The sequence below is a fragment of the Canis lupus genome, chromosome 14 (genome assembly GCF_048164855.1).
Source record: "Canis lupus baileyi chromosome 14, mCanLup2.hap1, whole genome shotgun sequence".
Taxonomy (NCBI): Eukaryota; Metazoa; Chordata; class Mammalia; order Carnivora; family Canidae; genus Canis; species Canis lupus.
Genome location: NC_132851.1, coordinates 46,209,746 through 46,233,974, shown reverse-complemented (window position 1 = coordinate 46,233,974; position 24,229 = coordinate 46,209,746). Strand labels below are relative to the sequence as shown.

The window sequence follows — 24,229 nt, the reverse complement described above, 5'->3', positions numbered from 1 at the left end:
ATTACTATTACTACTACTACTACTACTACTACTACTACTACTACTTTTTTTCTCACCTGTGTATTTTCTCTTAGCATAGCATTATGGTTGTCTTGGTTCTTATTGCTAAGAAGAGTGGCTTTTGGAGGAGGGAGGGAATACATGCTGATTAGCTTGTTTAGACTGGTGAATTTTAACATTTTTAAAGGAGGAAGATCTCTTTGGATTTCAGCAGTGTATAGATATATCCTTTTGTAACTACATGTCATTTATTTATTTTTATTTTTTTATTTTTTTAATTTTTATTTATTTATGATAGTCACAGAGAGAGAGAGAGAGGCAGAGACACAGGCAGAGGGAGAAGCAGGCTCCATGCACTGGGAGCCCGATGTGGGATTCGATCCCGGGTCTCCAGAATCGCACCCTGGGCCAAAGGCGGGCGCCAAACCGCTGCGCCACCCAGGGATCCCACATGTCATTTATTTTTGAAGGTTAAAAGCTTTTGAAATGATTGGCTACAGAGTATCAAAGTGACAGATGTATTTATTTATTATTTATTTATTTATTTATTTATTTATTTATGATTTTACTTATTTATTTATGAGAGATATATAGAGAGAGGCAGAGACATAGGCAGAGGGAGAAGCAGGCTCCCCGCAGGGAGCTCTATGGGGGACTAGATCCCAGGACCCAGGATCATGACCTGAGCCAAAGGCAGATGCTCAACTGCTGAGCCACCCAGGTGCCCCCAAAGTAACAGATTTTAATTTGTCTTTTACTACATAAGATACTTCTAATGTAGAACTCTCTGTCGAATATCCTACTCCATTCTAGCCTGATTTTATAAGAAAAGATTTTAACTTCTCTTTGTCCTGAATAGAGTTCCAACAAATTCTTTCTGTTACTATTTCCTTAGAAACTCTCATGTCCTCATGTCCCCCCCAATATTATATTCCAACCAGAACATGTAGACTCTCCACAGGACTTCCCCCAAAATCCCAAAATGAAATTGTGTGTGTGTGTGTTTAAAGATTTATTTATTTATCTTAGAAGGAGGGAGAGGTGCATGAGTGGGGGGAGGAGCAGAGGGAGCCGAGGGGGAGAGAAGCAGACTCCCCTTTGAGTAGGAGCCCAACATGGGACACTGTCCACCCTGAGATCAGGACCTGAGCTGAAATTAAGAGTCTGACACTCAACCGACAGAGCCACCCAGGGTCCCTGAAATCATGCTTTTTTTTTTTTTTTGTTTCCTTACAAAGGAGTGATTTGAAAGTTTATTTTTCCGTGAGCATAATTTAAGTGTGCATCGAGTTGGTTTATACCATTGGGGTTATTTTGTTTCATAGAAGATGGTTAGCTTTCTTATTTTCCCACCTTGACTGGTAAAAATGCGTGATCTTGTAGCCATGTAGATAAGCAGAAATACAACTTAACTGAGTTATGAATGAAAAAGATATGTAAATTTAGGTATGAATGCTTTTTAATTTTGTTTTTTAGAGGATTGTCATCTTAATTTGTTAGACATTTAAACCAGTTATAGAAGCACTGCCTTAAAGAATCCTTGTTCACAGGTTCTGGAGTCGTAGCTGAAAGGGCTTTGGGTTCAGAGCTGGTGACACATCCCTCCTGCCTCACCTAGACTACGGATAAATCCCTGGATGCCTCAGAAATTCCTCAGCTCTCAGCATGCTCTGTGGATTCTCTCTTCCATCACTTAAAAATATTTATTTAGTTATATAAAGATTTTATTTATTTATTTGAGAGAAGAGAGAGAGAGAGAGAGAGAGCGTGCACGCACAGAGGGAGAGTGAGAAGGAGAGGGAGAAGCAGACTCCCCACGGAGCGTGGAGCCCAGTGTGGGGCTCGATCCCAGGACCCTGTGATCATGACCTGAGCTGACTGAGCCACCCTGGTGCCACCCAAAAATATTGTCTTATATATACTCAATGTTAAAAATTTTAAACAGTGCTGAAGCCTACGAAGAAATTAAAACAACCCCAAACCATTTCAGAGAGAATCTTGGTGAACCCCTCTCAGTCATCTCTATCATCATATGACTTGTTAAAAATCTTCCACAACTTTCTAGAAACTAATTAGCTTAAGGAGTATTGTGTGCAGCTGTTAATGTAACTGAATTCCATCATCTTTATATATATGCAATATATAAAAAATATATATATTATACTTTGTGTATATATTTATTTCTATATATGCAGTTACTTTTTTATTTAACTTTTAATTTTTTTTGCAGTTACTTTTTGAGATTATAATCAGTTCTGGCATAAGGTTCTTTGGCTAACAGTATATCATATAGGCATTTTCTTGTAGCAATAATGATCATTTTTAATAGCTAGGTGACTGTCTTGTTAATGTACAATGGTATTTTGAACCATTCCTCAATTGTTGGACAATTGAGGTTCTTTGCTTTTTTCTTTCTTTCTTTCTCTCTCTTTTTTAAGTGAGTAGTGTTGATACCCCTTTTTCCCCTTAGGGGGTTATTTTCTTGCTGAGTTTTTCTCAAAATACTACTCTGGGATTAAGGATTTCTAGTTTCTATTAATCATTGTCAGAAGGACACAAAATAATAATTTGAAAAAGCTAGGTACCTTGACTAGGTATGTCAAGTTATCTAAAGTTCCATTATCCTCTTTTTTGGCCTTTTAGATCAACAGTATCTACTTTGTTGAAGAAATACAGTGTAGCTGGAGCTACTCAGGCCGTGTTATAGACTAGGTTGTAGGCCAGATAAAAAAGTCGGAGTAACCCAACAGGTCCCTTTGCAGAGGCTGTGTTCTGATTCGTCATGTCTATAGCATTTCATTTTGTTGGATGTGGTGGGAAAAGTTTCCAGGGATCAGTAACAAAAGGTGGAGAGGTTGTTATGGTATCTGTGAAACAGCATTTGACCTCAGTACCTGGCCTAGGGTTCATGAACCTTTGTGTAAGCAGGGGAAGGCGTTATATGCCTACAGGAACGTCAGCCCTCCCACCCATTTCCCCATTCTTGGACTGTAAGAGGAAGTAGGAGGAACAGGTCAGCCAGCAACTTTAGGGAATTTTGCATTAATGTCCTTTCTTGATAAAGAACCAGAGCAGAGTAGATTCCTATTCAGATTTTTCCCTTGATATCTTCCTGTGTAATGTTTAAAGCTTGGGTTAGATTTCTAAGTTGGCTATTAACTGGTATTATGTTCCCATGCCTCAGGGTTTCCACCTATTAAACAAAGCATAATGACACCTAATTAACAGTCCACTTCAGAAAGATTCATGGCCTAATGCTTGTAAAGGACTTTGAGTTTCTCAGAGTGTTTCATATACATTTATGAATAATGAGATGACTTGCTCTGTTTAGCAGAGGGCATCGATAGTCTGTCCATTTTACAGAGGAGAAAAGTGAGCCTGAGAGGGTAATAGCTTGCTGAGAACCAGAGGGCAACTTTCATGTACTGTCTATGAAATTTTTCTTGACCTTTGTGGAACAAGTGGAATCTAAAATAAGTTCTGCGTAAGTGCGTGTGTATGTGTTGGGAAAGTGGATTTTGCACTTTTTAAGCAAGTACAACCTTCTGCGGGGATAAGCATAGGCTACTCCTTTGTAAGGGGGGATCCTGTTTGACACATCCACTGGAGTTCTTAAAGGGCATTAGATAATTTTGGAAACTAGAGATAAACTGCGATTTTCAAAGTAACTTTGAAAAGACCCGATGGACACAAAGGCTGTTAAATAAATTGAGTCAGTAGGAGTAGTTGAAAAATGTTTTTATAAATCAGGAATGGAGGTTGGGGGGCAAGGATATCACAAAGGGTAGGCATAGATGGACATTTCCTAGAACACAAATGTGAATAAACTAGTCTCATTATTATTAAAAAAAAAAAAAAAGATGTAGAAGGGGGAGTACACAGTGTAAACTCCCAAGTTGACAGTCAACATGGACATATTGGGGCACCCAAAAGCCAGACTGCTGGTCTCAGGTGTTGCAGTGGTGAAGAATGCATTTAGGTCAAATGAATCCATCTATTTATGCAAATGGACATTCCAGTTTTTTACGCAAGAAAAGAGATTCACTATGACTGTGAGCTCTTAACTGAAGAGATTCACTAAGTGTATGACTTGGAGCAAAAAAGAAAAAAAAACACTAATTAAATCATGGATGTTGTTACAAATAATTCATTCTACCCATTTTCATGTTTCAGCATTTAAGATCTTTTCATCAGTGTACCTTAAAGTCATAATAGACTCTGAGAAAAGCAAACATATCTATCAGTGGCAGAGAAGATTGAGTAAAATGCTCCCATTGAATTCTTCGGTCCAGAAGCATAAATGGGTAGGAGACATAGGGACAGGGCGTGCCTTCTTGTACCACGGCAAGCAGAGCTCGGTGATACAGGGAGACCATTCATTTGCACCTTCTTTAGTCCCAAATAATATACCACCTGCCACCCATAGTTATTTTTTTTTTAAAGATTTTATTTATTTACTAATGAGAGACACAGAGAGAGAGAGGCAGAGACACAGGCAGAGGGAGAAGCAGGCTCCATGCAGGACTCGATCCTGGGACCCCAGGGTCACGCCCTGGGCTGAAGGCAGATGCCAAACCGCTGAGCCACCCAGGGTTCCCCCGTAGTTACTGTTTCTGAGCACATAAGATGTGCCAGCCTCCACTTGGGGCTCGTTACATGGATTAGCGCATTTAACCCACCCTATAATCCAACGAAGTGGGCAAGATTATTTTCAGCATCCTACAGATGAAGAGCGTGAAGCTTGGAGATTCCGGGAAATGTGGCCTAGCGGTGGAGCCCGACAACAGTACAGTCTGACTCCAGAGGGTCCTTTTATAGCTCCACTGAGGATCTGCACTGAGCGACCCTCCTCTCCTCTTGTGATTTCCCGCCATGGAAACATTAACAAAACAGAATTTTCTAGAAGAAAATACAAAAGCCTACATCAAACAAAGCAAAAGCAACCAGGTCCTCTGGGTATCCCTCCAAGCCCCTTAACCCTGAAGATTCTGAGATGTCTTCATAGCAGCACTGCTGAATGGAAATACTCTGTGATTTGAAAGCTCCTACCAGCCACATGAAACAAACCAAACACACTAGGTGAAGTTCACTTTAATAGGATATTTTGTGTAGCTCAATAGCTAAGAAACATTCTAATTTCACGGTTTAATCATACAGTGATTATTAATGAGATGCCAGAAACAACTCGGGGGCTTGCTTATGAGCTGTACAATGCAGTGCAAGACAGTGTCTTGTGCAGTGCAGTGGATAATGTAAAATGTTGTCCTACCAAACAATAAAGCTGCGGTTAAGAGAGAAACATTTCATACTGCTTCAGTTTTAAATTTTAAATTAAAGTTAATTAAAGCTAAATAAAATTCAAAATGTAGCTCCTCGTTTGCACTAGCCACATTTCAAGGGCTCAGTAGCTGTTTGTGGCAAGTGGCTACCCTAGTGATTGGTGCAGCAAAGTTATTCTCTTTTCAAAGGCCCCTATTCTTTTCAAAGGCCCCAAGACTGCCAGATACTCCATCCCCACCCCTGTGCCCTGACCCCTCTCAGTCCCCAGCTCAACTTGCTTGCCTCTGCCCAGGGCCATCATGTACAGTTGTGCAGGTTATGCACTGTAAAACTCTGGGGTGTCATTCGCATTGCAGATGTAGGAGATTTGTTTATTTACTGTGACAGGTTATTGGAAGATGGAAGTAAAGTTTTTAAAGGAAGAGACAGTTTTTCTAATTCATGCAAAGGCATTTTTTTGGGGGGAGGTAATTGTAGTTCTTATTTCCTGATGTAGAAAAGATGCTAGGGCTAGAAGCCGATGGCCAAGAAAGAATTCCAGAGATGTCTTTGGTGTGTAAAGGTGGCTTTATTAAAGCCACAGGAACAGGACCTGCGGACAGAAAGAGCTGCAGTTAGGGTCATGAGGAGTGGCCCATGATATACTTTCAAGTTGGTAGAGAGTTAGGGATAGCGTGAGCCTCCCAGATATTTTGGAAACAAGGTTTCCAGGACCTGGAGGGGGGCTAGCTATTGTTAGGAAAAGGTCATTTATTACTGTTTAGTAAAAAACTCAGTCATGAGACTCTTCAGATGTATATCGGTGGGTCATGTGCTTGAGGGATGATCACCAATATGTACCTTGGGGGGTAGAGATAAAGGAAGCTTCCAAAGGAATTTTTATATATTAAGTAGACTTACAGGATCCTGGAGGTCAGCCTATGATTGCCTTTTGCCCTCGGCAAGTGTTCACATGGGGGCAGCTGAGATCCCAGAGGAAGGTCACTCTGCTTGTTTCAAGGATTTGTCAATGGGTCGTAAGTAGTAAAGAAATTTTAATTTAATCATTTTTCTTCTGCCTTTGTTTGTCACTCACGTCATTCCTTCTTAGCATTCCAACAGTTGGGCCCAGGCATTGCTCCGTTGTGTGCTGAGCACTTTCCAGTGCCCACAGCAATGAGGTGGGCCTCTCCCACCTGCCTTCCCCCAGTAATGTCACCAAGTTGCAGTCTTCGAGGTAGTTTACCTCCGAGCCCTGTGTGTCTTATTTATGATTGTGTCCACAGTGCCTGGCACACAGTGGGTGCTCAACACATTTAGTGATTTCAGTGGTTCTCCCAGTGTCACTCAGGCCCCTATCTTGTGTCCTGAGTTGCTCTTAATGAAACTTGACCCAGGGCTGATTTTCCAGGTGCTGACATGGCTCTCTCTTCGCCGAGTCACAGCTCACCCTTCATGTGGTACCCTGGTTCTAAACAATAACTGTCATTATTGTTATTATTACTAATAATAGCGACCATTTATTGATCACTTTGTGTCAAGCGTTGTATCCAGCAGTTTATGTGCATTGTTCCATTTACTCTTTCCAAACATCTCTAGGAGGTAGGTACTCTCATTATTCCCATTTTATAAGGAGGAAACTGAGACACTGAGAAATTAAGTCATTTACTCGAGGTCACACAGCTAGTAAGTGTCAAAGCTGAAATGTAAAACCAGTTCTGTCTGACTTCAAAGCCCTTCTGATGTGGAAATGTTAGGGTTCAGAGCCGAGGGCCAAGAAAGGATTCTTGAGATGTCTTCTGTGCCAAAAAAAGTGATTGTTATTAAAGCCTGGGGACAGGACCCTTGGGTAGAAAGGGCTGCCCGTGGAATGTGAGGAATGTCATTGATTTTACACTATGGAGTCAGAGCAGGTAAAGACAAAGGGAAGTTTCCAGAATGACTTTCACAGGCTGAAGAAGACATGGGATCTTGGAGGCCTAGCTATTGTCCAGCTGAGGTTGTTTTTGCCTCTAGCAAGGCATTCCCATTAAGATTGGGAGTTCCTGGAGGAATGCTGTACTGGGCCAGCCTCCAGTATTTGTCAGAGTTGCAGGTTCTAAGGACATTTAATTTTATCTACATTTATTTTTGCCTTTGTTCCCCGCATCCTTTTATGCTTGAAGTAGCAAGACTGTGCATCTCTTTTGTTATCTGGGGCCTGACTCACAAGTGACTCCACCTTGGTGGACTTGTTTGCCCGGACTTCCTTCCTTTGGGGGAACTTCTCCGTCCATAGTTCACATGGTTTGGGTGGGGTGGACCCCAGGGGTGGCCATGTGACTTCGTTTTGGCCTATCTGAGAAGAGCCTGCACCTGACCAAGTGATTGGTTCAGAGGTTAGCACATGACCCAGCCTTGCTCAGTGAAGCTCCATTTCTGCTCTGCTAGGAAGAGAGACATTCTTTTCCTCTGGGATTTTTTTTTCCACCTGCTAGAGTGATTTGACTTGGAGCTCCTGCTGGCCATCTTTGCCTGCTCTTTGGGGAAAGCTGTTTGAAGTAATAGAGAATGAATGAGGCGGGCATGCAGTGAGGCGTAGCACTGAGCAGTGGTGGGAGCACAGATAGTGCCATTTATTTTTATTTTTTTATTTTTTTAAAATTCGATTTGCCAGCATGTAGTATAACACCCAGTGCTCATCTCATCATGTGCCCTCCTTAACACCTGTCACCCAGTTACTCCATCCTCCCACCCTCCTCCCCTCCCCTTCTACAACCTTTTGTTTCCCAGAGTTAGGAGTTTTTCATGGTTTGTCTTCCTCTCTAATTTTTTGCTACTCAGTTTCCCCCCTTCCCTTATGGTCCCTTTCACTATTTCTTAGATTCCACATGTGAGTGAAACTAAGTGATAGTAGTCTTTCTCTCATTGACTTATTTCATTCAGCATAATACCCTCCAGTTCTATCTATGCTAATGTAAATGGTAGATATTTATTCTTTCTGATGGCTGGGTAATGTTCCACTGTCTGTATAGACCACATCTTCTCTATCCATTCATCTGTCAAAGGACATCGTGGCTCCTCCCGCAGTTTGGCTGTTGTGGACATTGCTGCTATGAACATTGGGGTGCAGGTGTCCCGGAATTTCACTGCAAATGTATCTTTGGAGTAATACCCAGTAGTGCTGGAAAGCACTGTTTAAACCCCAGGATTCAGGGGCTCCTGGGTGGCTCAGTTGGTTAAGCGTTGGACTCTTGATTTTTGGCTCAGGTCATGATCTCAGGGTTGTGAGATTGAGCCTCTTACTGGCCTCAGTGCTGAGCATGGAGCCTACTTAAAATTCTCTCTACCTCTGTGCCCCCTCTCCCACCGCCTGGTGCTCTCTTTCTCTCTCAAAAGAAAAGAAAAGAAAAGAAAAAAAGAAAAGAAAAAAGGAAAAAACCAACCCAGAATTCAGATGTGCCTGAAGTGTCCCAAGACTGCTTGGTTTTGTGAGCCAGTACATTCCTTTTTAGTTGCTGTCTACTTAAATCAAGTTATTTACAATTGACAAAGCCCTGCCTAATGTACAGACTCTCCAGAAGATAAATAGATTCTTTCCTCATTGTCATTCTTGATCTACTCTTTGGATGAGCCCCCTGCTTCTTGGGCCTTGGTGCCTACTGTAGCCTGTACCTCGCCTGGAGTCCTTTGATCCCTGGAGACTCTGAGTATTTATCTTGGTTTTTCCCTTTTAGGTCTCTGAGCTCTGCCCTAAGGAAGAGAGATACCACACCCACCCCCTTCTCACCCCTTTCCCCTCACCTCTTCCCCCCCCATTACAGAGCCCACACACAGGGATAAGTATTATGCCATGGGTATATCATTGGAGAAATCTGTTTTTTGTAGACATTACAAAATTACTCATCAACCTACTTTTGAATGCTGATCAAAGACTGTTGAATGCTTAACTCATCTGGCCTCTGACATTATCTGGGATCTCAGCCAGCTTAGGCCTAGGCTCTGCTTCTTAACCCCAGTTTCTTTGGCTCCTAGCCTTTCTGATCAGCTCTCTCCTAAATACTCTCAACTTCCCTATGATTCTGAACTTCTATTCTTCTGCTGGCTTCCTTCCCAATCTTTCCTCCCGGCCTCCGAGGGCATTGTTCCATTGTGAATCAACGCTCCCACACCCCAGCCTCCTCACATGATGAGAACACTCCCTTCTCTGTAGCTCTCTCTGCTGTAGCCTTCTGGTGTCCCTTTGCTGCTTTCCCTTTTAGAGATAGAGTCCTTCATGCAGACACCCTCGTGGTCTCTCCTTTTGCCACCAACCTCTTGATAGACTCTTGGTTCATGATCTTTCCAAACTGCCATCTCTGCATTCATCTACACAACTCGCTTAATATGTCTGTGATGAGTTATCCAGTTGCCTTTGGTCTGGTTAGAGGGAATAGCTAATTATGGCATGAGTGGAAAATAAGGGACACTTCATGAAAGAGACTACCTGTGATCAGGGCCTTAAAAAAATGAATATCATTTCAGCAGGTCAAATAACTCAAGCAAAGAAGCATGGAGATGTGAAAAGGCCTAGTGCATTTGCTTTCTCAAACTCTTGGAAATAAATGGTAGGAAAGGAAGGGGGGAACCCAGGCTGGATCTGACATGATTACGTTTACTTAAGATTAAGGAATGGCCCTGAAAAGAGTCCAATGTAGAGAATGCAAGGGAAGGAACAGCCTTTATTCTAAAAGGAAGAAGTACTTGGAGAAGTTGCAGAGGTGGAATGATACTCTAAATTACAAGGTTGAGACATTGGGCTGATTGGAAAAAGAGAAGAGTAAATTGAAAGCAGTTTAAGAAAGTTCATAAGAAGTCTGGGGATGTAGAGAGGAGGGATAGTGAAAGAAAAAAGTGGAAGGATTTGCAGAGCAGACTGGTTACAACAGGGCAGAGAAACCGGGCAGGCCACGTGCCGCGTCAGGGGCAGCGGCGTGGAGGCCCTGCGGGGCGGCGCGAGATTGGAAGGTCGAGGAAACAGCTCAGACCAGATCTGAGTCAGATCAGCTGGCCTTTGATTGCTGTGTGTAAAGAGTGAGAGAACTTGTATGTTTTACGATGGCGAAAATGACTGAAATTATGTAGGCTTAACATGTTTCTCAAACTGTTTTATGGAATACTACAACTCTGGGAGCTGTTAATGAGGTTTAAGGGATGGAGAGTGAGTTCTGTGATCAAGTAGGGCTGGGAAGGCTGCATTCTCTGTGGTTCACGGAGCCTGTTGGTGTAGAAAAGGCCACGAGGAACGCACGTTAAGAAACCAGTTCGGAAAAAAAAAGAAAAAGAAAGAAAGAAACCAGTTCGACATTGTGTAATACAGCTTTGCCCGAATATATTTGTCCATTCATTCAACAGGCCTGCGGTAAGCACATCTTATGATAGCGTGTTTTGATTTGGTTTAAATATTTTATTTATTTATTTATTTATTTATTTATTTATTTATTTATAAATAAGAAAAACCTCATTTTTATTTATTTATTTTTAATTATAGTGTAGTTGACACACAATGTCGCATTAGCTTCAGGTGTGTAATCCAGGGGTTTGACATCTCTGTGTTAGGCTGTGCTCGCCACGGGAATAGCTGCCATCTGTCAGCATGCGACGCTTTTACAACACCGTTGTATGCTGTACCTTTCATTCCTGTGACTTATTAATTCCATAATAATATGGAATTAATTATTAATTAATAATTAATTAATGGAAGCCTGTATGTCCATCTCTCTTTCACCCATTTTCCCCATCCTCCCAATCTCCCTCCCCTCTGGCAGCTGCCAGTTTGTTCTCTTTATGGGGGGAGGGGGTCTTCTTCTGCTTTTTTTTGTTTGTTCATTTGTTTTATTTATTTATTTTTTAAAATTTTTATATGTGTGAAATCATATGGCCTTTGCCTTTCTCTGTCTGACTTATTTTACTTAGCATGATACCCTCTAGGTCCACCCACGTTGTCACACATGGCAAGATTTCATTCTTTTTAAATTTTTTTTCTATTTTTATTTAAGTCTTTTTTTTTTCAAAGATTTTATTTATTTATTCATGAGAAACACACAGAGATTGAGAGAGACAGGCAGAGACACAGGCAGAGCGAGAAGCAGGCTCCACGCAGGGAGCCCAATGTGGGACTTGATCTCTGGACTCCAGGATCACGCCCTGGGCTGAAGACAGGCGCCAAACCGCTAAGCCACCCAAGGATCCCCTCATTCTTTTTTTTTAATGGCTGAGTAATGTTCCACTGATATGTATATATACCCTATCTTCATCTGTTCATCTGTCAGGTTGCTTCCATATCTTATCTATTGTAAATAATACTACAGTTAGCACAGGGGTATAGATATCTTTTCAAATTTGTATTTTTGCTTTCTTTGGATTAATACCCAGTAGTGGAATTACTGGATTGTGTGGTAGTTCTATTTTTAATTTTTTGAGGGCCCTCCATATTGTTCTACAACAGCTGCGCCAGTTTACACTCTCACCAGGAGTGCAGGAGGGTTCCCTTTTCTCTACATCCTCAGTAACACTTGTTATTCCTTGTCTTTTTGATTTTAGCCATTCTGACAAGGTATGAGGTGATATCTCACTGTCATTTTGATTTGCATTTCCCTGATGATTAGTGATGTTGAACATCTTTCATGTGTCTTGGCCATATGGTAGTATGCTCTGGGCACTGCCATTTGTCCTGTGGCAGAGGATAAGATGAGCCAGTGTCCCTACTATTGTGAGGTTATGGTCTGGTGTAACCTGATAGGTCCTAGTGTTCTGAGAAATACAGTTTGGGAAGCCTGGAGTTAAGATGCTTATGTATTCCTGTTCGTGCTGTGGAACGGACTGGAGTGATTGGCTGCCTGCTTGTCCCTCTGCCTCCATGTCTCTGTGTTACACCAGTTCCTTCACCTCTCCACAGAATGTTTCCTGCATCTCCTGCCTTGGGCATGGACAGAGCTGATGACAAAGTCACTTTCAGGTCTCAGAAGTTGGTGACTTGCCGAGGTCATCCAGCTAGTAAGCGGCAGAACAAGGACCAGGACCCAGCTCTGTGGCTCTAGGTTCTATGCTCCTTCCAATCTTGGTGAAAGGAACAATTTGAAATGCCTGAAAATTGAAAAAAAATTCGATAGACTGAACAGGTTAAGTGAGATGCCATCAATGATGCCAAGTTAATCAATAATGGTAGGGCTGACTTAAGTATCACTACCACTACTACCGCCATTTTTATCACTAATACTGAGTAATTGTCATGATCCATGTATCATACTAAGCATTTTATATATTTTTTATTATTTAATTTTTATATCAATCCAGTAGCAATTATTACCCCATTTAATAGATGAAGACACAAGCTCAGATTGGGGAGTAGGGTGTCCATGTTCACACAGCTACAAAGGAACAGAGCCAAACTTCCATACTAGGCTATTTTCAGAGTCCAAACTCTTTTTTTTTTTTTTTTTAAAGATTAAAAAATAATTATTTACTTGGGAAAGCACTCAGGAGAGGGAGAAGCAGACTCCCGTGGTGCAAGACAACCCCCCCTCTCGCCCCCTGCCTGCCCCATGCAGAGCTCAGTATCAGGACCCTGGAATCATATCCTGAGCTGAAGGCAGATGCTTAACTAACTGAGCCACCCAGATGCCCAGAGTCCAAACTCTTACCTTCATTTTCTATATTTCAACTTACCTCGCTCCTTCTCCCTTATTAACACCTAATCTCAGAAAGGATCTGATCATTCATTTATTCCATTAATTCAGGTAGCATTCAGCAGATATTTAATGAGTACCTACTATGTGAGGGAACTATTTTAGATAGTGAGGATCCAGTGATGAATACACTGACTAGGTTTCTGCTTGTGTGGAACTTAACAATCAGTGGGGAGAGCACACGATTTTAAATAATCAAGAAAAATATCATGTAGATATAAGTTTCATTTGTTTATTCTCTCATTTGTTTGAGTACAGTTGACATGATCAGTATCGTTAAAATCATTAGAATAGAGACCTGAAAGTGACTGGTTATCTACTTTAGATTGGGTTGTCAAGGGAAGGTCTTTTTTGGAAAAAGTGACATTTAAGCTGATAGGGGAGTTACAGGAAGTTGTTAACTAGGGAGAGAGCAACAGAGGGCAGGTGGAATGATTTTCTGGGTGGAGGGAGCATCATGTACAAAGATACCACCATGCCATGACTTTGCTGTGTTTGAAGAGCAAGAAGAAGGCTCATGTGGTTAAATAATAGTGGGTCAGGGGAGAGTGGTACCAGATACAGCTGGACAAGTAAGTGGTACGTTGGGTTAAGGAGACAGGGTTTTGGCCTAAGGGTGGGGAAACTATTGGAGGATTTAAGTAGGACTGAAGGGGGCACCTGAGTGGCTCAGTGGTTGAGCATCTGCCTTTGGCTCAAGTCATGATCCCAGGGTCCTGGGAGCGAGTTCTATATCGGGCTCCCTGGGAGCGGGTTCTATATCTCTCTCTCTCTCTCTGTGTATCTCTCATGAATAAATAAAATCTTAAAAAAAAAGTACTGAGGGACATGAGCTGATTTATGCTTTTTATCTTTTAATTTTTTTCAACATTTGCATTGATTGCTATGTGGAGAAAGGATTATAAGAAAATATGGAAGGAAGTAGTGGATCCATTTCCTTTTTAAAGATTTATTTATTTATTTTAGAGAGAGAAAGAGCATGAGTGGCAGGGGCAGAGGGAGAGAAAATCTGAAGCAGACTCTGCTCCGAGCGTGGAGCACGATGCAGTTCTCAGTCTCATGATCCTGAGATTGTGACCTGAGCCGAAACCAAGAGCGGAGCACTTAACCGATGTCACCACCCTGGCATACCAGAAAATAGGGGATCTATTAGGATATCGCAGTCGTCTCGACAAGGGATGATGGTGGCTCTATCAGGTATTGCCACAGTAATCCCATGTAACAAACATCCCATAAACTCAATGGGGTACAGGAGTAAGGAGGTGATGGAATAACTGGGTAGTTCTGATATGGCTCAGGGTCAGGCTCAGCTGATTGCTGAGTCAGCTAGGGAGCTCTGCAATATTGCCTTGGTTCTCTGGTGTGTTTGTGAGGGCTATCAGACTGCCAGCTGTGTAGGGTAGCCTGGGCTTATTCTCAGGCTGGCCCAGTCATAATCTCATAGTGATTACAAAGAAGCAGAAGGGAGTAGAAACAAGCAAGCAGATTTTAACACTTTAGCTTGTGTCAAGCTTGCTACTGTTCCATTGGTCAAGGCAAGTTTTGTGGGTGCACCCAAAGCTAGTGTGGGAGGACGTTGTCAAAGGGACAAGGATCCGAGAGGTGTGAAAAGGTACCAAGAGGTATGAATAATCAGGGCCATTAGTGCAATAGAGTGCATGAATGAGGAGAAAAGTAAAGACTTGAATATTCAGATTTAGGATATTTTGGAGGTACAGTCCAAAGAACATGGTCATGAATTAATTTTGAGGTGTGAGACAGAGGAATGAATCAAAGATAACTCAGATTTTTGGCTTAGTAGCTGGGGAGATGGGGAAGCCATTTTCTTAGATGTTGAAGACTAGGTAAAGAGCAAGTTTTAGGGGAGTATCTAGAATTCTGTTTTAGATGTGTTGTGTTTGAGATACCTGTTAGATATTCAAATGAAGATGTCAGGTTTGCAGTTGGATAAATGAATCTGAGGTTCCTGGGGACAGGGTTAAAGTTGTAGATTCTGGAGTTAGCAACATGTAGATGGCCTTTCAAGCTATGCAACTGGATGCAACCACCCCTGAGGAGAATGGATGAAGAAGGCGAGCAAGCTCAGGATAGAGCTCTGGTACTTAACAGTGTTTACAAGTAAAATGGAAAAAAAGAAGCTGGCAAAAGAGACTAAGAAGGTGCAGCCTTTAAGATTGGGGAAAAAAAAAAAGTCCAAAGTCTCTATTGGTTTCATAGAGAACCAAGAGAAACTAAGCATTTCAAGGAGAGAATGGTCAGCTATGTTCAACACTCCTGGGAGGTAAGATAAGTGAGAGGTGACCCCTGAGTTTGGCAACAACGAAGTCCTTGGTGACCTTGACAAATGCAGTCTTAGTAGAATAATGGAGACAGAAGCCCAACAGGAGTGATTTGAGGAAAGCACATGGGGTGAGAGTAACCCTAATATTGTCTTTCAAGAATTTCTGCTATAGAGACTCAGAAGCGATGTGGTTGTTGGAGGATAATGTGGGTCAAGAGATTAGCTTCTGTTCGGGAACATAAGTGATGTCAACTATGCCAAAGGGGGTGACCCAAGAGGGGATCCTGTTCACTGTAGGGATGGGGTAACTGCAGCCCAGAAGTGTTTGAGATGGCAAGAGAGGATGGGATTGAGAATTATAATGAACTTGAGTCCGTGTGTTACCTTCTTCAAGGGATATTTGGGTTCCATTTTCTATTTCTAATTTTGGGACGGAAGGGTATATCCACTATTGGAATCCTTCCAGCCATCAGCCAAGGTCGGGAAGTATGAGTTCTATTGTCATACTGGGCAGATTGAATATTTCTGTATCAGGCTCACTCAGGTACCGTTGTAGAGGAGAGACCTCCTTGGAATCATTCTGTCTCTGTAGGTGGTGCTCAATGTTTCTTATAATGATAGTGAAACCCATCAATTCAGTTTCTTAGATTTTGAGATGGGTAGCAAGTTAGGCAGGTCCCGGGCAGAGCTCAGAAGGGAATGTAAATTAACAAGCCATTTCCTTGTCCAGGAATACTGGTATAAGAACCAATTACACCCAGCAATATAGGTATTACCATTAATGGATAAACTAGCAGACTTTAGGGTGATTGGCTAATGCCATTCGGTAGATCCTAGATAAGGCATGCCTTCTGGAATTCTAGCTGAGTGATAGAAATGTTGCTTTTTATGTTTTTTAAGCTGTGTAAACTCAATTTTAAAGGGTCATGTAGGGCAGCCCGGGTGGCCTAGCGGTTTAGCGCCGCCTTCAGCCCAGGGCATGATCCTGGAGACCCAGGATCGAGTCCCACGTTAGGCTCCCTGCATGGAGCCTGCTTCTCCCTCTGTCTGGGTCTCTGCCTCTCTCTCTCTCTCTGTGGCCCTCATGAATAAATAAATAAAATCTAAAAAAAAAAGGGAGGGGGTCATGTAAAGCAAATGTGTTAAGGAAGTGGTAATTTAAAACATATTTTGTAAAATAAAAAATAAAAAATAAAATGTATTTTGTGTAAGTTCAAGAATACATTTGGTGGTATTTAAGGAACTATTTTCATCAACCCTCCTGGGGTATGTGGCCTGTGTTTAGTGGGTGAGGATGGTGGTGTGAAAAAATGCAGTACCCTATCTTAGAGTTGTTTTGACAGCTTTGGAGGATTTTTGTTTCAATTGCTTCGAGTCTGCTTTGCTCTTTCACTCATTTAAAATATTAGTATCCACTTGTGCAATTCATATTGTGAACTGAGAACCACATCTGTTGCCACTCTGCCTTTTAGAGCTTTCTGACTTGGCAGAAATAATACTGAAAAGGACACCTGCCAGAGTCTTAATAATTCTTATATATAGCAGTCTGACGAGTGTTGGCTCAGTGTTCATAGAAATACCATGGAGTCAAGAAGCAGGGCTTAAATCAGATAAAATCAGAATCTTAAAATGTAAATGCTTCTCGTGTGAAGCTATAGATCTTTGGAACTGTTGGCGTTTTCTATTATAACGGGTTGTTCAGAAGCGCACATCTGAAAATACATGGCAAGATACATATTAGTCTTTAAAACATTTCACAATAAATATGCTATTTTTATCTATTCTTGACATAATATTAAAATTTCTGTCACATATTGGAGAACAAATAAACTGAATTCCATTCAAGATAATACATAACAGATAGAGGCCAAGGATCATATTACTTATTTACCTATTTCTATACTTTATTCCTATTTCTTGAGTTAATAAGGGCATAACCTAGCTAGCTTGGCCCACAAAGAAATGCTTTTACAAGGATTTATTTTTTTATTTATTTTTTTTTTTTAAAGATTTTATTTATTTATTCATGATAGTCACAGAGAGAGAGAGGGGGGCAGAGACACAAGGCAGAGGGAGAAGCAGGCTTCATGCATCGGAAGCCCGACGTGGGATTCGATCCGGGGTCTCCAGGATCACGCCCTGGGCCAAAGGCAGGCGCCAAACCGCTGCGCCACCCAGGGATCCCTACAAGGATTTATTTATTAAGCTATTATCAAGTGTTAATATTAGAAATAACCAGGTGAGGAATATTATCATTTCTGCCCAAACTTATTGAAGATATAGCATGTATTATCTTTCATTTTACGATCCCACAAACTTGTGTCTTCTTAGAATTTAATCACAGGAAAAAATTTTCTTTTGGACAGTATCTCTTATAAAAAAATTACAATTCTTTGTGGCTCTATATTATCCTTTGCTTCCTGGATTTTGAGAAGCTCCAAATTTAATGCACAATTGCATTACATGTCTCAGACTTCCAGATATCAGTGTGTTTAGCAGAATTGTTAGCACATGTACATTTGATTTAAGAGAATTCAACTTTGTGTGGGTCGACAAAGGAAAGAGAGCAAAGAAACAATTGAAAGAGGATGGATGAGTCTGTTTTACTCAGCGAGCATTGAAAGATGTGTACGCTTACTTCTCCCTTCTCGGTCATAATTTGCAAAGGTTTTTCTATGAGCATCTCACAGTGCTGAACGTGATTTCAGTAATTAGACATAAGTACCTTTTCACGCCAACTCTTCCCTAAGTTCAAGCCAACTAATTTCTCCAATGCAAACCCCAAGCCCCCAAATCTACTTTTCTCTGTGCTAGATTGTTTGCAAAAAGGCCTCCATAATTCCCCACCCCATATCTACTCCATCTTGAGTGGTCACCTCTAATACTGACCCTGGGCTTAGCCAAAGAGACAGTAGCAAAGGCAAAGCATTCGGAGATGTGAAATTTGTCATGCACTGGACTTGCTCCCTCTTACTGCTCACGGGATCCTGAGAACTATAAGAAAAACAACCCAAGTTGTCCTGTTGAAAAGCCACATAGATGGGAACTGAAGTGCCCTGGCCAATAGCCTGCAAGTATCAGAAATGGGAGTGAGACCATTCTAGACAGCTAGGTTAGAATTGCCCCTCCAACCTATAGGATCATGAGAAATGAGACCTTTTTATTGTTTTTGTGCTACTAATTATGGAATGGGGTTTTTGGGCAGTTGTTCTTCTCAAAAGCCAATGCTGATATAACTTCCAGTCCTAGTAGACATTTCTGCTGATGCTCTTGGACATCTGCAGAGACCACGTGTCAGTCTCCAGTGTGGCTATCTTCTGGGAAATAGTCAAGGCTAATTCTGACTGTATTCAGTTTTTGCCATATGTGTTTATGCGAGAATCAACTCCCACATGAGCTTGGCTTCCACTCTGGTGTCTTCCTGCCTTTTGGTTTCTGGTTTGTCCTTTTGCTTTTAATTCTTAATCTGTATATTGTTGACATGTTGTAGTGCATTTTTTTTTCTTAAATTTCTTTCTTTCTTTTTCTTTTTCTTTTTTAAGACTTTATTTCTTTATTTATGAGAGACACACACAGAGAGAGGCAGAGACATAGGTAGAGGGAGAAGCAGGCTCCCTATGAGGAGTCTAATGCAGGACTCGATCCTGGGAATCCAGGATCACGCCCTGAGCCAAAGGCAGCCACTCAACTGCTGAGCCACCCAGGTGTCCCCTTAAATTTTTTTTTTTTTATCGAGAATAAAAAATCACTATTTAAACCACTTTTAAAGAGTACAACACAGTGGTTTTTAGATTTACAATGTTGTGCAACCATCACCACTAATTCCAGAAGATTTCTCTCACTCCAAAAAAGAAACCCTACATACCCAGTTCTCCCCTCCTCCCATCCAGTTATGTACTTTGTGTCTGTGTGGATTTGCCTATTCTGGACATTTCATACATGTGGAATTAACACTATCTGTGGCCTTTTGTGTCTGGATCCTTTTACTTAGCATGTTTTCAGAGTTCATCCACATTGTATAATGTACCAGAACCTGATTCCTTTTTATGGTAGAGTAACATTACACTGTAGGGATATATATATATATATATATATATATTATATCTTCACCAGTTGGTGGACATTTGGGTTGTTTCCACTTTTTGACTATTATGAGTAATGCCACTATGAGCATTCATGTATGAGTTTTTGTGTGAAAATAGGTTTTCGGTTCTCTTGAGTTTATACTTAGGAGTAGAAATGCTGGGTTATATGTTAACCTTTGAGCAACTACCAAACTATTTTTCACGGTGGCTATACCATTTTACATTCCCACCAATGTATGAGTTTTCTCTACATTCTTACCGGTACTTCTTATTTTCCCCTTAAAAAAAATTACAGAACTTCTAGTGTGTGTGAAGTAGTATCTCATGTGGTTTTGATTTACATTTCCCTAATGACTAATGATGTTGAGCATCTTTTCGTGTGTTTATTGGCCATTTGTACATCTTCTTTGAAGAAATGTCTATTTAAGTTCTTTCCCATTTTTATTTTTATTTTTTTATAAAAGATTATATTTATTTGTTTGACAGAGAGAGAGAGTGAGAGAGAGAGCAGAAACAGGGGGAGCAGCAGAGGGAGAGGAGGAAGCAGGCTCTATGCTGAGCAGGGAGCCCAGTGTGGGGCTCAATCCCAGGACCCCAGGATCATGACCTGAGCTCAAGACAGATGCCCATCCTGTGGGTTGTCTTTCACTTCTTTGATCATGTCCTTTGACATACAAAGCTTTTTAAGTTGATGAAGTCCAATTTATCTATTTTTTTTCTTGCTTATGCTCTTGATGTCATGTTTAAGAAACCATTCCCTAATCTAAGGTCATGAAAATTTACAGCTATGTTTCCTTCTAAGAGTTTTATAATTTCAGTTCTTATATTAAGTCTTTGATCCATTTTGAGATCATTTTTGTATATGGTATAAAGTAGGGGTCCAGAGTCATTCACATCTTCTTGTCCCGGCACCATTTGTCTAAAAGACTATTCTTTCCTCATTGAATGGTCTTGGTACCCCTGTCAAAAATCAACTGAGCATAGATGCATGGGTTTATTTCTGAACTCTCAGTTCTATATTGTTGGCCTCTACATCTATCCTTATGTAGGACCATGCTGTTTGAATTACTGTAATGTTCTAAGTTTTGAAAGTGGGGGGGTTAGTCCTTTGATTTTGTTCTTTTTTTTCAAGATTTATTTGACAGTTCAGCATTATTGTATGAGTTTTGGGATCAGCTTGTCCATTTCTGCAGAAAAAAAGGCATTGGAATTTTGATAGAGATTGCACTCAATCTGTAAATCCATTTGGAAAAGATTACCATTTTAGCAATATTAAATCTTTCAATCCATGAATGTGGATATCTTTCCACTTATTTGGGTCTTCTTTATTTTCTTTCAGCAATGTTTTATAGTTTTCAATGCACAAGTCTTGCACTTTCTTGGTTAAATTTTGTTCATGTATTTTTATTGTAAAGTATTTCAATTTATCTCTGGATGTATACAAGGTACAATTAGATTTCAATAAAAATGTTCGTGTGTGTGTGTGTGTGTGTGTGTGTGTGTGTAACTCTTCAGCTATTTAATGTAGCCAGACTTTTATTCCAGAAATCTGGGAGTAAAGATACTAGATTTCTGGTCTCAAAGGTTTTATTATTATTTCAGTTACAATCTCTTTGTTTTTATTTATTCATTTATGAAATGGTACCTGCCAAGGTATCATCTATTCCTTCAGATTTTAATTTGTTAGTGATTGGTAGTGATAATATGGAAATTAAAACGATAAGGCTGATAGCAGATGTGCCTTATGTGCCAGGTACTATTCTGAGTGCTTTATGTTTATTAACTTATTTAATAAAATTAAATACTGAGTGGGTATAGTTTTAAAAGTTAAAGGACTATGTGGTTTGTGTGTGTGTGTGTGTGTGTGTGTCTGTGAAACCTTACCTTTTGAGTGACCTTTGGGAGAAAAAACATAATTTTAACCCAGGGTTCTCAAAAAATAGCAATGGTGAACAATTAATCTTTAAAAAGTAAGATATTGATAATAGTATTAATGAACAAAGAGTGGGAGGTAGTATTTATCCAATCACCTTTTCTGGACTTTAATTTTTCTCTCAATTGAGAGGTTTGGAGCAGTGATCTCTGGTTATTAGAGTGCCTCAACTTCATTTTCTGTAATCAAATGACCTGGATTTGATACATTCCCCTATCCTCTGTGTGGGAGTTGAGAAGAAGCATGTTGCAGGGGAAGGCTCTTTAAGACATCAGATTGAAACCCCATTGGAGCATAAGCTCCACAAAGGCAGGGCCTGTGTTTTCCTTTACACCATTGTATCCCCGCCACAGTGCTTGATACTGAGTAGATTATAAATAAACATAAAAAAATGAATGAACAGATAAACACAAGGCTGGAAATGAATAATTTTGGGTTATATGTTAACCTTTGGGCAACTATTTATTTATTTATTTCTTTTTAATAGTGAAACAAGCATTCTTTCCTTTGAGAGTATCTGTGTGTCTTTGGGTGGGTGTGGGAAAGAGGAAGGATTATTGAAATAGGATAAACTTCAATTAATAGAAGCTGTTTTTACTGTTTGTCTTTAAACTCACCTTGCATTTCGTGACGCTAGGCCCTTAGTCTGTGATGTGCCCTTGCCTCACCATCTTCCACGGGTGATGGCTACCTCAGCTTTTTAGCCCAACTTGGACATCATCTTCTCTGATGATCTTAACCATCTCCCATCTCCAGACAGAGTTGAAGCTTTATGCATCTATGATACAGCATTTATTACATGGTAACAAATTGTTAGCTTTGTCATATCTGTTCCTCTCCTAGGCTGTGGGCATCTCATGCTTCGTTCTGTGCCCCAGAGCCTGATAACATGTCTGGCACTCAACAGATTCTCAGTTGATAGTTGCTGAATGTGTAAATGTGTACGAGTTCAGAACAAAGGTAAGGCAATCACTAACTGGCCAGCAGCTTTCCTGAGTGTTTGCCCTGGGTAGGAAGCCTTAAGTGAGTTTTCTAATTTACACCTCTTGATGCTCCTTTAGGGTTGGTACCACTGTCCTCATTTTACAGATAAGGAAATAATCTCAGAGGGGTTAAGTAACTTGCATAGTGTTAAACAGCTAATAAATGGCAAAGCTACAATTTAGAGCCAGGTCGGTCAGGCTGTCAGGTTCTTCAGGTTCCTTCCACTAACTCATTGCTGTTCAGCCAGGAGTTCCAACATAAGTAATTGGTGAAATAAGATCATGGAGGGTGACAAAGGGAAAGACATCTTTAGGGTCATGTTGATAGAACCACTGTTTTTGTATTTCCAGCTCTATCAGGTGAATTAATTAAAATTTGGATAGTTCATTATTTTGAAAGGTTATAGACCTGTCTTCTAAATGGTCGAATTTTCTGTTTTTCAGAGAGTAGTAGTAGTAGTATGGGGAACAGGTGGATTTCTAGAATGTCTAGGGCCCAGAAACTCTGTTAGAGATATCAGCTTCAGGGCATTAATCTCCCAGATGACATCGCAGGGCCCTCCCAGTTTGTGCGGTTGCTCTCGATTGCATTTTCAGTTGAGGGCAGAGAAGTTTCCTCTACACCATGAGGCGTACTCTTAAATTTTAACAGGGGATTTGGAATAGGGCTGGACAAAGACCTGTCACATTCAGGAGATGAGAGCAGAAAAGCTTAATGGACACACTGCCACTTGACACGTGGGAGATGGAGGGGACTCAGGCCTGGGCCTCTGTGACGTGTGAGCTCGAAGCTGTCAGCCCCTTCGGAAAAGAGAACCTCTTGCCTGGGACAGAATTCATCCTCAGGAGCCTGTCTGAGTGGAAAAGGATCCTGTTTATTGTTTGATCATTTGTGATTCTACGACCCTGCTGATTTAAAATGCAGATGGATATACTTTTGATATGAAGTTTTTCTTTTAAGTCTGTCCAGTGACAATAAGAGCAACTAAAAATAGTGAAGGGTCTGAAGTAGATCCTTCCGTTGCCTTTGAGGTTTGGCTTCTGAAGTAAATACCATCGAGGCGTAAATAAAGCGACATCATTAAGTCCTCCAGTACCTACTGAATATATGCTGTGTTTCAGGTAGTGAACTGGTTGCTAGATCATGCCAACTATTATATTTTCCTGTGTTTGATTTGTGTAAGAGTATTCAGAGGGGAAAAACAATTTGGAAATATGTTTTTGAGAAATTTCTGTGAAGCAATGATTTATATGTGTATGTAATGCAGGTATACACATATGTATATGCAGGTATTAACCTGTGTTAATAAGTTGTGTTGTGGGGCTATCTGTGCTGCTTATTTTTTTTAATTAATTAATTAATTATTTATTTATTTTTATTTTTTATTGGTGTTCAATTTACTAACATACAGAATAACCCCCAGTGCCCGTCACCCATTCACTCCCACCCCCCGCCCTCCTCCCCTTCTACCACCCCTAGTTCGTTTCCTAGAGTTAGCAGTCTTTACGTTCTGTCTCCCTTTCTGATATTTCCCACACATTTCTTCTTATTTAGGTAAATTTGATTTTCAGAATTTCATCTCACACTGGAAAAAATTGGGCATTAATTTTTTTTTAATAGAAGATGGCTTCCCAAATAATCGAAATTTCCAGGCTCACTGAAATATGTGATCCTCTGTTGGCAAAACGTAAGATTGAGATTTAATACTCAGATATCACCCTAAAAAAGTATTTAGCTTGAAAATCTTTGTATGGTTACGTGATATTTATGAGTGAGAAATATTTGTTCTGGAGAATGTAGTAGAAAGTAGTCAGATGATGATGAAGTGAAAGTTCTGTAAAATACTAGATTTCAGTTTAAGCCTTTGACAAATCCTGGAAGTTCTCTGAAACCATTCCTCAATTCTCTAACATGCAGATGGCCTGGATTCCAACATTATTTACTCTTTCTGAAGGTTTCTATCATGTGTACTGAATAAATG

At 40.6% G+C, this 24,229-nt stretch overlaps 1 protein-coding gene across 3 annotated transcripts in view; it reads left to right on the top strand.

Moving 5' to 3' along the window:
* TEC (tec protein tyrosine kinase) overlaps nucleotides 1–24,229 on the top strand; it is a 132,575-nt gene that overhangs the window by 6,975 nt on the left and 101,371 nt on the right. Inside the window, exon 2 of one of the 3 annotated variants that reach the window (XM_072774977.1) lies at nucleotides 22,108–22,224. The exons of the other annotated variants lie outside the window; for them this stretch is intronic. The gene's annotated coding sequence lies outside the window, so the exon portion shown is untranslated. The remainder of the gene's footprint in view (nucleotides 1–22,107; nucleotides 22,225–24,229) is intronic. 3 annotated transcript variants of the gene reach the window in all.